The following is a 15,251-nucleotide window of genomic DNA, read 5'->3' as shown; positions in this document are numbered from 1 at the left end:
TTGTAACCTTGGCTCATACCTCTCAACCTCACCTGCTTCACGTAGAATGGCACACTTGTTTTATATTTGTTTTCCAATGAGCCCGTAATGGCAAGCTGGCTCTTAGCTTAGTTTGGCTTTGTTTGTTTTATTACTGTCTCCAATTTCAATAAGCTCATCTCAAGACTTGGCAAGCCCAGTTTTAGTTCTTTTACTTTTCTTGCATAATTTCTAAGTTAGTCAGGAACAGTGAAATATTCATAAGAATCATAAAAATAAGGATCCAATTTTCATGTAAGAAAATGCATTGCATTTCTTTCTCAAACAAGACAGTAATAAGGGACAGGGAAGGTGGAAAGGGTTCATTTGTAACTGCTTGCTCAGCAGGGGCTAAAAAAAAATATTGCTTCCCAAAGCAAGGTCAGTGCTTTAAAAAATATATACATTTAAATCTGGTTTTTTTTTTAAAGATTTTATTTATTTATTTGACAGAGATAGAGACAGCCAGCGAGAGAGGGAACACAAGCAGGGGGAGTGGGAGAGGAAGAAGCAGGCTCATAGCAGAGGAGCCTGACGTGGGGCTCGATCCCATAACGCCGGGATCACGCCCTGAGCCGAAGGCAGACGCTTAACCGCTGTGCCACCCAGGCGCCCCTTAAATCTGTTTTTTAACCAGTGTATTACTTAAGATTATCGTCAAATCCAAAGCAGATACCAGATCTATATTCCAATCACAGAGAAAGAGCCTTGTTTTAAAATATTAAATATCAGTGTTAGAACTTTGCTGAGTCTCATGAACAATTACCAAAAGGCCATTAAATTGATAAGGAAAATAAATATATACCTTACAGCAAGCCAAGCCCCAATGTTAATATAAAGATTGAATATTCTCCCCATGAAACAAGAGATTATTTACAAACAGAAGACCATTTAGGTAAGGCAGATTGTATTATGCATTCCTGTGAAGTGAGGGGAAATCTTTCAAAGAGAATTACTGCAATAAACGATGAACACAGGTACCAGCATATTGCACTGAAAAGCAAGAAGGCTACCAGAGACGCACGAGGCATGCCAACATGGGCTATCAGAGAACAGCGCAGGCCCTACAGATGGGAACTTTGTATTCTGTATCCCATTATTTAGCACAGTACCTCATACGCACTACCTCTTAAGTACAGGTTATCTGAGACTTAAGAAAAGGAAAATTTGATCAGAGTAATGTAGAGAAAGTAGAAAGGCACTAAAAATAAATGGACTTCACTCTTTCACAGGAGGCCTACAAGCTGCTGCTGGGGCCACCGCCACGTCTCTAGTGATCCCTGAGAAGTTCCAGCACATTCTGCAAAGATATGCTCATATGGTATCGAGGAAAGCAGACACCAATCTCACCAAGAGGGCAGGAGAGCTCAGTGAGGAGGAGGTGGGACGTGTGATCACCATCACGCAGAATCCACGCCTATACAAGATCCCAGGCAAAAGGTTTTTGAACAAACAGGCATGAAGGAAAATAATAGCCCAGTCCTGACCAGTGATCTGGACGACAAACTTCCTGAAGACATGGAGCGACTGAAGAAGATCTGGGCCCACAGAAGGCTGCGCCGCTTCCGGGGACATTGTGTCCGAGGCCATGACACCAAAACCGCAGGCCACCGTGACCACACCATGGGTGTGTCCAAGAAGAAATAAATCCATAGGTCTTATCTGTTAACGAATAGTTTATACATGTAAAAATAAATAAATAAATGTGTGCTTACTTAGATATCTTCTATTTTCCCTAGACCTATCACCATGATACCCTCCCCCAACCTCACATCACATACCATCACCACCACCTGCCAGCCAAAGCCCTGACTTGCCCCATATACTTGACATCAATATAGCCCGCCTGGAGGAGCAATTTGAGCCAATGTCAGGACTCCTGTGGCCAGACTTAGCCCTGGCAACAATGAAGAGGACTAAACCACGGCCCTAAAGCATTTTGCTCATCCAGGCATTACTCGTTACTTAGCCAATATCTGTGCTAGGTCCTTACAATAAGGGCTGACACCATGAAGTTCAATAAGAAATAGTCCCTTTATTTTAACTTTTTACTTTTTAAGTAATCTCTACCCCCAATGTGGGGCTTAAATTCACAACCGTGAGATCAAGAGTTACAGGCTCTACTGACTGAGCCAGCCAAGTGCCCCAGAAATGATCCCTTTCATCAGGGAACTCCCAATACAGCAAATCATTACACTTCTATAGAAAGAATTTGTGAAAGATCTGCAAATATTAAGGAGCGATGAATTAACAGAAGAAAAGCAATTTGTGACAAAATTAACTAGGACATTTTATCAGGCTGGTCATACTTCGAATATCTAAATGGACTCCAGGATTTGCAATTCCAGTTTCTTCAACAAAGAAAGATATGTTATGGTTCTCTCCTCAATGCTGTCTCCAGAATGTTGGCCAACACCTGATAGACACTTGATTATATACTTGTGGAGTCATTTTCTGCCTGGTTGGGTCTTGGCAAGAAATAACATCTATCAAGTTACTAGGTGCTGCAATCCCTTAAGTCCATGACACATCACCTCTCTTCCACGTGTTCTCTTTGTTTCAAGTGTAGTGTTAATACCACTATCTTTCAGTATCCAAATTTAAACCTTAGTTTTACAATGAAGTGCAGCCCCCCATTCTAATAGGTTCCCATGGGATTCTACCTCTACAGTGCTTCACATAGCCTTCCTTGCCTTCCCAGTCCCACCAACAGCCACCTCATTCTGGTCTTCATGGTCCCTAGGAGGCAGTCCCGCAACAGCCCCTTCCCCGAGTATTTTCCTAATGCACATCTCCCATCATGCCTCTCTCAGGAACACAGCTGTTCTCATCATTAAATTCTCATCAGTGCTAATCCTTAAGTCAATAAATGTTTGTTGGAATTGACCCTTGGCTCCTGCTAATGAACTTTCCAAGGTGAGCAGGATTTAATATTCTTAGTATCTGCTTCACTGTACTGTCAAGAATGTTTATGTCCACTAGCTGGAGTTTCTCTCTCCTTTGGACATTTTTTTTTTTTTAAGATTTTATTTATTTATTTTGAGAGAGTGAGACAGAGAGCACAAGCAGGGGGAGGCAGGCAGTCGGAGAGGGAGAAGCAGGCTCCCCACTGAGCAGGGAGCCCGATGTGGGACTTGATCCCAGGACCCTGGGATCATGACCTGCACCAGGGACAGACACTTAACCAACTGAGCCACCCAGGCACCCTTTTATTTTTAATTGAATTGAATTTTATTTTATTTTATATTTTAAATAGGCTCCACACCCAACGTGGGGCTTGAACTCATGACCCTGAGTTTAAGAGTCACATGCTTGACTAAGTCAGCCAGTCACCCCTCCTTTGGACAATTGTAAATAAATTCTAGCAATGACATATCTTCTCCGCCCTACTCTTTGGTTTGTAACAGGGCGTGACTACACTACCTCTTTTCATTTCCACTACTTATGAACCAAGTTACAATTTTGAAGTTTACAGACCCTCTTATATTTACTGCATTTCAGGTTGGCTACTTTGTAATGGTATAAAGTGCCACCATCTTGTCAGAAAATTGCCTGAGTCACATCAAATGAATTATCATACCTATGTATTCCTACATGCTTTAAAAAAAGGGAGGGGGGCTATATTCTATAAAGATTTCTTATGAGCTTTTATCAAAGTCTTATCTAGGTGTCAATATCTGTGGAATTCATCTTACTTGTGCAGCAGAATCGTTGTTCTATATGGGATGATCAATTTGCATAAGCAACCTAATCATTACATTTGGTATTGCAGACTCGTAGAAGAGTCCTGTGGGGTGAATGCTCTCATCTATTCTTTTTTTTTTTCTTTAAAGCAGAACCCCCCCCCAGCCCCCCACTGAGCAGGAAGCCCATCATGGGACTCGATCCCAGGGCCCTGGGATCATGACCCAAGCCAAAGGCAGATGCCCACCCGAGCCATCCAGGCGCCCTCTCATCTATTCTTTTTAAAACGCTACATATTGACAATATGGGAAGCCTCCTGGATAGGGAGTCCTACACAAGACCACACTTACTCCAGTGTATTCCTAACACCATTTGCTGTAATTGTTGCTAACTGCCTGCAATAGTAGTGCTCCTTAGAATTGAGGGATGATGTCGTAAAGAACCAGTCAGGAATATAAGGAGACAATATAGTTGTACTATCTAACCTAGTAGCCACTAACCATATGTGGCTATTTAAAGTTTAATTAAAATTAAATAAAATTTAAATGTAGTTTCTCAATCACACTAGCTGCATTTCAAATGTTCAATAGCTGTGTGTGGCTAGAAGATACCTTATTAGACAAGATTGTAGAAAACATCATTCCAGAAAGTTCAATTGGACAATTCTGCTCTATAATTTCGGGTGTCAGTGTGCCTTAAAATCACCTGCAGGGCATTTTTAAGAACAGCTTCTCCAGTAGGTCTGAAGTAGAGATGGAGAATATGCATTCCTAATAAGTTCCCAGGTGATGTTGCTGCTGCTGGTCAGGGTCCACATTTCGATAACCACTGGCTTTGGGGTTAACATCTCAGGTAACTGAGACAGAAACATCTGAGTTTGAGTTTTAAACTCACATCTCATTAACTAACTGTATGATGCCCAGTAACCTTCTGATTATCAGTATTCTCATCTGTAAAACAGGAATAACAATGATAACTAACGAGATAATGTAAATATAATGCTTAGCACCTATGTGCTCAATAAATGTTAACTGTTTCATCTGCCTAGAGTTTTTCTATTACCTAACGGATTCCCACACAAAGAGATTAACTAGAGGAAATCAGTCAAATAACAGCTCAGTTTTGATAGATCCATTCGAATCAAGTAGTAGGGATCACTATTGGCATTCTCAGGCTGGTCCCTAAGGAGGGGTGTTAACAATCTGGGCTCATGGGGGTTCTGCCTGTGTCACTGGGTAAAGAAGGTCAGAGGATCCCAAAAACCTCAGGGGAGAATGGCAACACTGAACACAAACATTACTAGTCTTACCACTTTCTAAGGATGTCCCTACCTCTCAACATTTCATAAAAGTTAGGATAGCCTGTCCTGATGAATTGAAGTTGTTGTCTGGGTTGCCTGGGTGGTTCAGTCAGTTAAGTGTCTACCTTTATCTCAGGTCCTGATCTCAGGGTCTTGGGATCAAGCCCCATATGGGGCTCCTTCCTCAGCAGAGAGCCTGCTTCTCCCTCTGCCTGCAGCTCCCCTTGCTCATGCTCTCTCTCTCTGTGACAAATGAATCAATCAATCAAAAAAAAAAAAAAAAAAAAAAAAAAAAGGAAAGTTGTTTCCTTCTTCTGGTTGGCCTAAATCCGGGCTTTTACCCTCTTGCACAATCACTAATGTTGTGCATAGTAAATGAAATTTCTTTTTGATAAGTCTGAATGTCAGGTGATTAAAATACTCTATTTTAAAAATACAATCTCTTAACACAGAGGTAGTGGCTAAGTCTTTTTAATGTTTTTTTCCTAATTATAAAAATAATACATGCGAACTGCAAGAATTTCAAATACTACAGGAATGTCGGACACAGAAAATGACAATGCCCAAAACCCCCGTCCCCATCCCCCGCATCACTGCTATACAAAACTGGTGCCAGAGAAGACACATGGCTCTGAAATGTTTTTACCTGTTTTCTTTACTATAGAAGAATACACTGCTCTACGACACTATTTTTAGTGCCTGGAAAGCATCGCATTAAGTGCAGCAAGAATTTACCAGTCCAGTTATCTATGTCTGGATATGTGGGCTGTTTCGAGTTTTCCACTCTTTCATACTTTCTACAACAACTTCATACTTCGGGACATTTTACATATTGTAGCATAGATTTGCTTTCGGTAAAACTTTTACTTTTCAAGTGCATTACGTGTATGTCTTTGTGAGGTCTTGTACTGAAAAATACACTAAATTTTCTTTGAACTTAGGACTCTATTGGATCAACTTAATACTTGTGAATGAATGCACGCATTCATTAAAGTACAAAGAACACAGATAAGAGGGAGGTGAAAGGATTACAGGCCACTCCCAAGTGACGACTCTGCTGTCACAGAATTCTAGGGCCTTATACCCCAGTTTACAAATCTAGAAATCGAAGTTCTTCGGCTCTCCATGAATAATCTCAGTAAGCAACCTCACAGGCGACAGAAGCATAAACCAGAATGATGCCAATTTACAAGAACAAGTGTAATTCTCAAGAGATCAGATAACCCTCTGGGGTGGTCATTCTCTTTCTAGCCAAATGTTCCTAAGACGACAATTCTTAAGTGGCATGTAATTCGGTGAGTAAGGAAACACAGCCTGAAGAGTTAGCTGGCGGTTCTTCAGGGCTCCTGTCATCAGTCCTAACAGTAGACAGCACCCATCTCCATTGCTGCAGACTTGACCATGTTGGACAGTTAGGAGAACACTCGGGAATCAGAAGCTGCACGCTTGTAATACTCGGCTGTAATTTCAATGTGTTCATTCTAGGAAGTCAAACGATACAGAAATATGTAGTCAACAGTAAACACTTAGCCCTTACCCTTCTTTGTTCCCATGTTTCTCTCTTCTTTGCTTCTGTGTTTATGTTCTGCCCCAAAACTCACTCTCACTTTGGGCTTTTCTTTTCCTGGGTTGTGTCTTCATGTTTCTCTTGCTCTCCCCATACTCCTGCCCTTACTCTCTTCTTTTCTCTGATAATCATTTACCACTGAAGAATATTCTGTGATAATAAGAGTTGTGCACCCATTTCCCCCATAGGGAACAGGGGGATTCCCCACACCATCGTGTAATTATTCAACACAACTGGAGATGCATGTAGGACACCCGCACGTCCTACAATTCAACACAGTCCTGACACCATCTTCTCAGAGATACATCAGGGCCCACAGATAAGGGCTCAGTCCCATCAAGCTGCCCCTCCCACCACTTCAACCACTTGCCAAGGTGCTTCCAACCCACCAGCTATAGGTGGGAGGTTCCGACTGATGAGAGGGCAAAACACAAGGTGACACCCCACAAACCCCCCCCCTTAAGGTGGGAATTATATGTAACATTCCTCAGACACTGCCTAAGAACAAAGGCAGGGGAAAAACAGTCAACAGATAGAGATCACAGTCATGTAGGACATGAAACTCCACTGTAGTTTGTGGCTGTCTTAATGATTTACAAGAAAAATAATCTGAGCAGCAACTGGCTGGTTCATTTGGAAGAGCATGTGACTCTTGATCTCAGGGTCGTGAGTTCAAGCCCCACGTTGGGAACAGAGATTACTAAAAAAATACATAAATAAATAAATAACACAATCCTGATGATAGACCCCCAGGAATCTACAGACTCAATTTCCTGGAGTCCTAAAGTCACCTTCACATCCACAGGATGGAAAACCCTATGTAATCAGTCACTCCTCACCATCACAATGCAGCACTTCAGGCCCGTGGGTCCTGTCCCTGGGCTTTAATGAAAACACCCTTTTGTACCATAATATGTCTCAAGAATTCTTTCCTGACTGTTGGGCTCCAAGATCCCACATCACAACGACTCCCTCCTTGGGTTCAAATAATGTGCCAGAGTGGCTCACAGAACTCAAAGAAACATTTTACTTACCAAATCACTGGTTTATTATAAAAGGATGTACTGCAATAGCCAGATGGAAAAGATGCACGGAGCAGGGGATGCGGCAGGGTCAGTGGCAAGGGCGTGGGGCCTCCAGGGTTCCCAGCACGCCACCCTCCCAGCACCTCCACACACTCACTAACCCAGAAGCTCTCTGCACCCCACCCTTTGGGTTTTTATGGAGGCTTCCTTACATAGTCATGGTTGACTAAATCCTTAGCCACCGGTGACAGATTCAACTTCCAGCCCCTCCCCTCTCCCCACGTTAAGGGGGTGGGACTGAAAGCTCCAATCCTCTAATCACAGGGTTGGCTACCTTGGCAACCAGGCCCCTCCTTAAGTACTTTCCAAAAGCCACCTCATTAACATAACAAGACACCTTTACTGCTCTCACCCTGAGGAAATCCCAAGGATTTTTGAGGAGCCCGATACCAGAAACCAGAAGGAAGATCAAGTAAGTATTTCTTATTAGAAATCACAGTATCATAATAAGGAAGGCCCAAAACACTTCCGTTTTTGTGATTCTACATATATTAAAAAAATAAAAGACAACATAAGTTTACAGAAAATGTTTAACTGGAGAAAATGTTTACAGAAACAAAGACACAGAAATGTTTAAAGAAACAAAAACAAAACAGAGGATCATAGGGGAAGAGAGGAAAAAAATAAAACAAGACAAACCAGAGAGAGAGACAAACCTCTTAGGAAACAAACTGAGGGTTGCAGGAGGGAAGAGGGATGGAGGGATGGGGTAACTGGGTGGACATTAAGGAGGGCATGTGAGGTAATGAGTACTGGTTATTATATAAGACTGATGAATCACAGACCTGTACCTCTGAGACCAATAATACAAATGTTAATTTTTTTAAAGGATACTATATAATAATAATAAATAATAATAAAGACAGACAAAAAGATAAATAAATTCCAGTTAGTGAATATACAGTGTAGTTATCAGTTCAGGAGTAGAATTTAGTGATTCATCACTTATATGTAACACCCAGTGCTCATCACAAGTGCCCTCCGTAATACACACCCCCCCCATTTAACCCATCCCCCCACACACACCAAGACCTGGTCTTTTTTATTATGAAAATTTTAATTACCTTGGGAAAAATTGTGTTGTTTACCTTTGACTTATATTTTGTGAATGACTTTCAAGAAATGTCCTGTATCTTCAGAGATTCAGAGGCTCATGGGGTACATAGGTGGCTCAGTCGGATGAGTGGCTGTCTTCAGCTCATGTCATGATCTCAGGGTCCTAGGACTGAGCCTCCTGTCAGGCTCCCAGCTCAGTGTAAGTCTATTTCTCCCTCTGCCCCTCTGCTGCTTGTGCTCGCACATTCTCTTGCTCTCTCTCTCAAGTAAATAAAATCTTAAAAAAAAAAAAAAAGATTTAGAGTCTCACTGTTTAGCTTCCCTTAGGTCAGTAGTCAAAAATGCACGTGCCTATAAACAGGTATTGTAAGAACATTAAAGCCACCAAAAAAATATGTCACAACCTACCAAAAGAAAGCATGTAAAGAGATCAGTAGCAATGTATTTCTGGGGATTTCTATACTTTTCACCAATATACAGAACATTTACAGTAGTGTAATTCAGAGCTTTGAAACATTTCCATTTACACCACTGGCCACCTCCTGTAGGAGTTCTGCTCCAGGAGAGTGGGGCTTTCTGCTGCATTCCTGAAGTGTTTGTTTGCACCATGATTGAACTGATCTGGGGGAAGCAAAAAATGTTCTATCTCCATCTTCATCTCCATATTTTTCCACCAAAACCTAACCGGGGCCCCAGGGTGCAGGAACACCTAGCTCCAGGGTCCCAAACAGACCAGGTTTGATCACTCACTGCTGACAAAATGCAAAGGCAGAGAGCTGAGTGGTGATGAAACAAGAAAGAAATTTCAGAGGCCCACACTGGGAAGACAACAGCCATCTCAAAGACTGTCCCCCAAAGTGCTGAAAATACTTATAGGTTTGTAATAGGAAAATGTGGGACAAAGGTTGGTGGGTACAGGCAGCTGGGTGGTAAAGGTCAGGCCAATCACTGTCTTGGGTGAGTCATGTGGGGTCTTGCTGGCTCAGGGCAGTCCTTATTGCTTGAGGGGGTAGTTTCCGTTCCCATTACGGGAAGCTCCGCCTGCCAGGTCCTTGCTGGAGTGAAGATAAGCTGGAAAGAACTTAATCAATTACAAAGTACAGACTCAGGTCAAAACGGAAGTAGTTTAAGTCCTCATTCAAAAACTTTAGAACAGCTCAGAAAGATGTCCATCCATCCCTTGTTATGTTTTCCTCCAATGACAGCAAATGCTTCAAAGCCACGAAGGCAGGTGGTCCACTGATGCTTTTGCAACTCAGGGTTGATGTTTGAGAGGTAGAGAGAGAAACCTGTGTTCAAAACCAATACACATTGAATTCCAGGGATGTTTTAACTCAGTATCATGTTTAAGAAGGGAAACACTCAAGAATAAGAAAATTGCACAGTTGTAATTTTCAACCATAACACAGCATCAGCTACATTTTGCCTTCCTTTGAGATACGCAGATGAAAGGCACGCTTCTATGAATGCAAAGCGCTATTATCTATCTTCTCTTTGAGGCTGCATTTAGTAATCATTCTCATTTAAGTTACTCTTACTGTCCCATGCATGGTTATGCTTCTAGCTCAGGAGGAAAGCAATTCTTATCATAAAAGCCACCCTATTTCAGAGTCGGGTAAAATTTAAAACCTTTCACTTTCACAAGAAAGTGAATTACAGTTGACAAGAGTTAAAGCTTCTGAGCAAAAATACAGAATTAAATTAAGCCTGCTTTTATAAACTCTCGCTCCTAAATTCCTTAGGATGGCTAACTACATAAAAAAGCCTCACGTACTTGAGTTTTCGATCCCAGTCATTGGGACGCTGGAGCTGAAAGGACTCCAGGAGGTACCACTGGCATCGTCCCTGCGCCCCCTGGAGGTAGACAGCACACCTTACACAGAGGCCTCGTGTGCAGGCTGGCTTGAAGGGGGGGGAGGTGCTGAGGATAAGATCAATAAAGAGGCTTTACAGGAGTGCAGGGGAGAAGAAGTAAGATCCTGAATCAGAGGGTAGCTGCGAGGATGAAGAGGAACCAGGGCTGCCAATGTTGAGGAGGTAGATGCAGTAATACTTGGGTCATGAGGATAAGTTAGGGTTCTGTCCTCATACTGGGAACTGAAGAAATGGTTTCGGTCACCACATCTTGTCAGAATCTTTGTATTCTCCTTCACTTCGAAGTAAGTCACCTCGTCATATCCAGGTGAGTTCCAATGATCACAAACACAAGCAGAGCCAGCTATAGCCCCATTTTCAAATGCGATCAGTTTCTTAAGGCCTGCAGGCTCACAGCTGCACTTGCCAGCCAAGGACTTGGGTAATTAACACTAGTCAATCTCCGCGTGCCATTGGTTGGTGAAGAACATACTTTAAGAAACATACCAATATGCTCCATGGCCGTGGTGAATCTCCTGGAATATTAATATTAATATGTAATAGATAGCTTATCTTGGTTTCAAAAATCATCGTCCCCAGTGACATATTTGAGAAAAACTAGGGACACAGGGCTGCCATGGTCATTGTATGGGGGCGGGGGTCAATCAGAGCTGCAACAACCCAGAGGTAGGGGCAACCATTTTGTAAGTGGTCCACTTGAGTGGATGCTTTTTTGCAATTTGTCAATTCCAAGGTGTGCTATTTTTCAAATGTGTCCTAAATTTTGTCCGTGCTAGTGATGGCCCTTGGACGCACGCTTACTTTGGCACTTAGCACATACAGGAGGAACAGAAGCTGGAAACCTAATGACCAAGTAGTGATTCTCCTGGACCACAGTTCATTGGGAGGAGGGTGGGGAGAGCAGGTAGGAGAAGCAAAAGGAGAACAGATCGAGATTTTCAAGGAATGTTACTGTTTTATACAAAACTTTTGGTATTCATGTATCAACAGGACAGATCTGTAGGCCCTGAGGCTTCTGTAACTCTGGAGGACCCTCGTTAAGATAAAGAATATCAAGTTATATAGGCAAAATTGCTAGGGCCTTCACACAAACGTGGAATGGACCACTTACAAAAGCTTAAGTTTCAGTAGCTTCGTGGTAAAGGTGCCCCTGATGAACAGGTCCTGTTATGTATTTTTTTTTAATAGTCTCCACACCTAACATGCGGCTCAAACTCACCACCCCAAGATCAAGAGTCTCACGCTCCATCGACTGAGCCAGCCAGGTACCCCCATGTTCTGTTCTTTAAAGCAGAAGTCATAGAAAAGTAGTATGTAATTCAGGGAAACTGTGTTTGCTCACATTTCTGGAACTCATCCTACCGGGAGGTAATTAAGGACCAGAACCACTTTTCATGAGAGTGCTTGACACAGGATAGAAGGAAGGAATGGAGGAAGGGAGACAGTGTAGAAACAAAGAAACCAGATTGGGCTTTTTTCCCCATGATTTCAGCTCTACCATCTACCTCCAACTTTTCCCTTTTTTGGCCCAAATTATTTTTTTAAAGTTTTATTTATTTAAGGAATCTCTACACTCAACGTGGTGCTTGAACCCACGACCCTGAGATCAAGAGTTGCATGTTCTTCCGATTGAGCCAGCCAGGTGCCCCTAACCCAAATTACTAACCAACCTGATAGCCTACCTTACTCTCCAGATTTACTTCTAAGTGACTCACCTGTTTTTCTTGTTCTTTTTTTTTTTTAGATTTTATTTATTTATATGAGAGAGAGCGTGCTCGCATAGACTCACGCCCCAGTGGAGGAAGGGGCAGAGGAAGGGAAGAAGCAGACTCCTTCCTGCCTGCAGAGTCCAACACAGGGCTCGATCCCAGGACCCCGAGATCATGACATGAGCTGAAGTCAGACGCTTAACTGACTCATCTGTTTCTTAAAAAAATAACTCCATAAAGGGCACTGACTTCCTACTACAGGGGATACTAACAAGGTAGAGTGTAATACATAAGCCATGTCAAGTTCTAGTGTACGTATTACAGCACCAGGTATGGAGAACGAGGTATTCTTTTTTTTTTTTTTTTATTGAACAGAGATAGAGATAGCCAGTGAGAGAGGGAACACAAGCAGGGGGGAGTGGGAGGAAGAAGCAGGCTCATAGCGGAGGAGCCTGATGTGGGGCTCGATCTCGTAACGCCGGGATCACGCCCTGAGCTGAAGGCAGACGCTTAACCGCTGTGCCACCCAGGCGCCCCGAGAACGAGGTATTCTTATACCTTGTTATAAACTGGCAGAAGTCATCCTGGATAGGAACGGAACCACACAAATTTTGAACAAGCCCAGCTTTTGACCCAGCACTTCTAGGAATACACAGTGCCAACAGATTTAGACAAGTACCCCAACCAGCCTCCCCAGTCACCTCCCACCAAAGCTCTCCATCCGTCAAAGATGAAACGGTGGTGGTGGTGTGTGATACAATCCTGTTTTGTCTTCTGTAAACACAGATTAATGACTCTGGAAGATTCATTGCCTCCAGGTAAACAACTAAAGGGCTCATTAACTCAGCTCATTTTATTCAATTAAAACTTTTTTGGGAAGAGAAACAAAAAAGAAAACCTGGCAGGAATCCGCCACATCTCTCACAAACTTATTCAGTCTCCAACACTCCATTAATAGAAACATCTGTGAAAATAAAGGAACCCTCCTTTAGGGTGGAATGGGAAAGCCCTCAAGGCAGAGCACTCCTGCTTGTACTACTCATTGCATCCCACAGGACCAACAGTTACAAGAAAGAGAAGAATTATTTTGACAAGGGCACTTTTTACATAGGAATTTATCTCGTGCCTTTAAGAAAAGGAAGATCCTTCCCTGCCCCGCAATAACACTAAGCCCCGCCGCAGCCGGTAAGAAACCCCAACCTCAAACTGTTGTTCTTCTCTAATCAACTTTTGGTCAAAACCACTCTCCCCAACTTCCTCCAAAAACCTAATAAAAGCTGACCCTCCCTTTGCCTCCTTGGATTTGCCTAGGGTTCACCAAAGCTAGCTTATCTTCAATCGCAAAACTCTGTTATTCCCAAACAGACTTTTTTCTTAAATGTAAATAAAATTACCATTTGCTCTATTCAACACATCCAGCCTTGATCCAACATGTGCTGCCTTCGACATTGTTTATTCGGGACCTGTAAGAGCCTATTTAGCCATCCAGGCAACCCCCTTAGTAAGAACTATCATCTTGCAGGAGAGGAAAGGGAGAGACTTTAAGGTGCTAGAATAATTTGCCCAAGGTCACACAGCTAGTTAAGGGCGGTTGGGGTTTCAATGCAGCCTGGCTCTTGGAGTCTGTGCTCTTTCCCACAACTCCCCATGACCACGCCAGGGGCCTGTATCTCAAGCCTAAAGCTGCCGTGGTGGCTTCCCAACTCACCTTCTGGTGTCTACGAGGATCCCTCTCCAACTCCTTTTCCTCATCATGGTTGGAAAGATCTTTACAAAACGGTTGTGAGAGTCCGCCCGCCCCCACCCCCACCTGGAATTTTTCAGCTTCCCGTTGCTCTTTGCCTAAAGATGAGAAGGTCAACCTATCCAGACCCAGCTAACATTTTTCTCCTCCCCCTCTGTGCTCCAGCCTCAGAGCCCTTACTTTGTTCCGGAAAGAAGTTGACCTGAGCCTTCCCCTCCTCCTATTTAGTTAATTCAGTTCTTCTGGTCCCTCGAATCTGACACTTCCTGACTTCCTTGATGAGGTGGAATCCTCTATTGCAGGCCACCAAATGTAAGGAGCTTTTGTGCCTTTTACGTGTCCTAATTGAGTAGTTTTCACTTTTGATAATATGTATAAATAAATGCAATGCATTCTAAAATCCTGTAAAAGATTATATTACTAGTTACTGATAATGAGTTACTTAATGTCTGTCCTTCCTACCACGCTGTAAGCCCTTGAGGGCGGGGTCCTTGTCTGCTTTTGTCCACCACTGTATCTCCTGTACTAAGCACGGAGGAGCTGTCCATTTACCGAACATTTTTGTTCAATACATGAATGAGAGATTCAATTATGAATATTTTCCAACTAGGGAGGAATAGAGCTTTATGCATCGACATAAAAACATTTTAAAAAGCAGCAGTTTTTCTTTTAACTACTAAACATTCGTAAGAAATTTTACACATAAACGTATTTCTCTAAAAAAAACAAACTTACATATATTCCTATTTTACATTTGAGAAACCAAAGCACAAACACATTGTATTTGTTCAAGATTGCTTATAAATTACCACAACTCCAAGTCCAACAAAAGTATTTGGCTTTTTGCTTCACTTGAGAACTCAGTGTTATGATTTCCAATTATGCTCAAATATTTTTAAATTAATTTGTGCTAATCCTCCTTATATAGAGAATATCAGCTAACCTGTTGTGTTTTTTTTTTAATGGTGCAATTCCTTCAAAAATTATTTTCTCCAAAATCATGGTAGGTCTAAGAATCCCTATCATAATCTCAATATATACTCCATCTATTAATAAAGAAATTATAGATTGTACCTTGCCCGGGATGAGATGTCTCAAATCACTGGATTTGTACTTAATTTAGAATTTCACCATGTTACCTCCAATTACACTGGGGATAGAAAGACAATTCAATCAAACACTTTGTATATATTATATAAACCTTACCTAGTAA

The 15,251-nt window shown here is 42.3% G+C and overlaps 1 pseudogene; it reads left to right on the top strand.

The window, feature by feature from the left end:
- Positions 1 to 985: 985 nt before the first annotated feature.
- Positions 986 to 1,665, top strand: LOC100463606 (annotated as a pseudogene).
- The last annotated feature ends 13,586 nt before the right edge of the window (positions 1,666 to 15,251 follow it).

The sequence above is a fragment of the Ailuropoda melanoleuca genome, chromosome 1, assembly GCF_002007445.2.
Source record: "Ailuropoda melanoleuca isolate Jingjing chromosome 1, ASM200744v2, whole genome shotgun sequence".
Lineage (NCBI taxonomy): Eukaryota > Metazoa > Chordata > Mammalia > Carnivora > Ursidae > Ailuropoda > Ailuropoda melanoleuca.
Note: the sequence above shows the minus strand (reverse complement) of the source record. Positions and strands in the feature narration are given on the sequence as shown.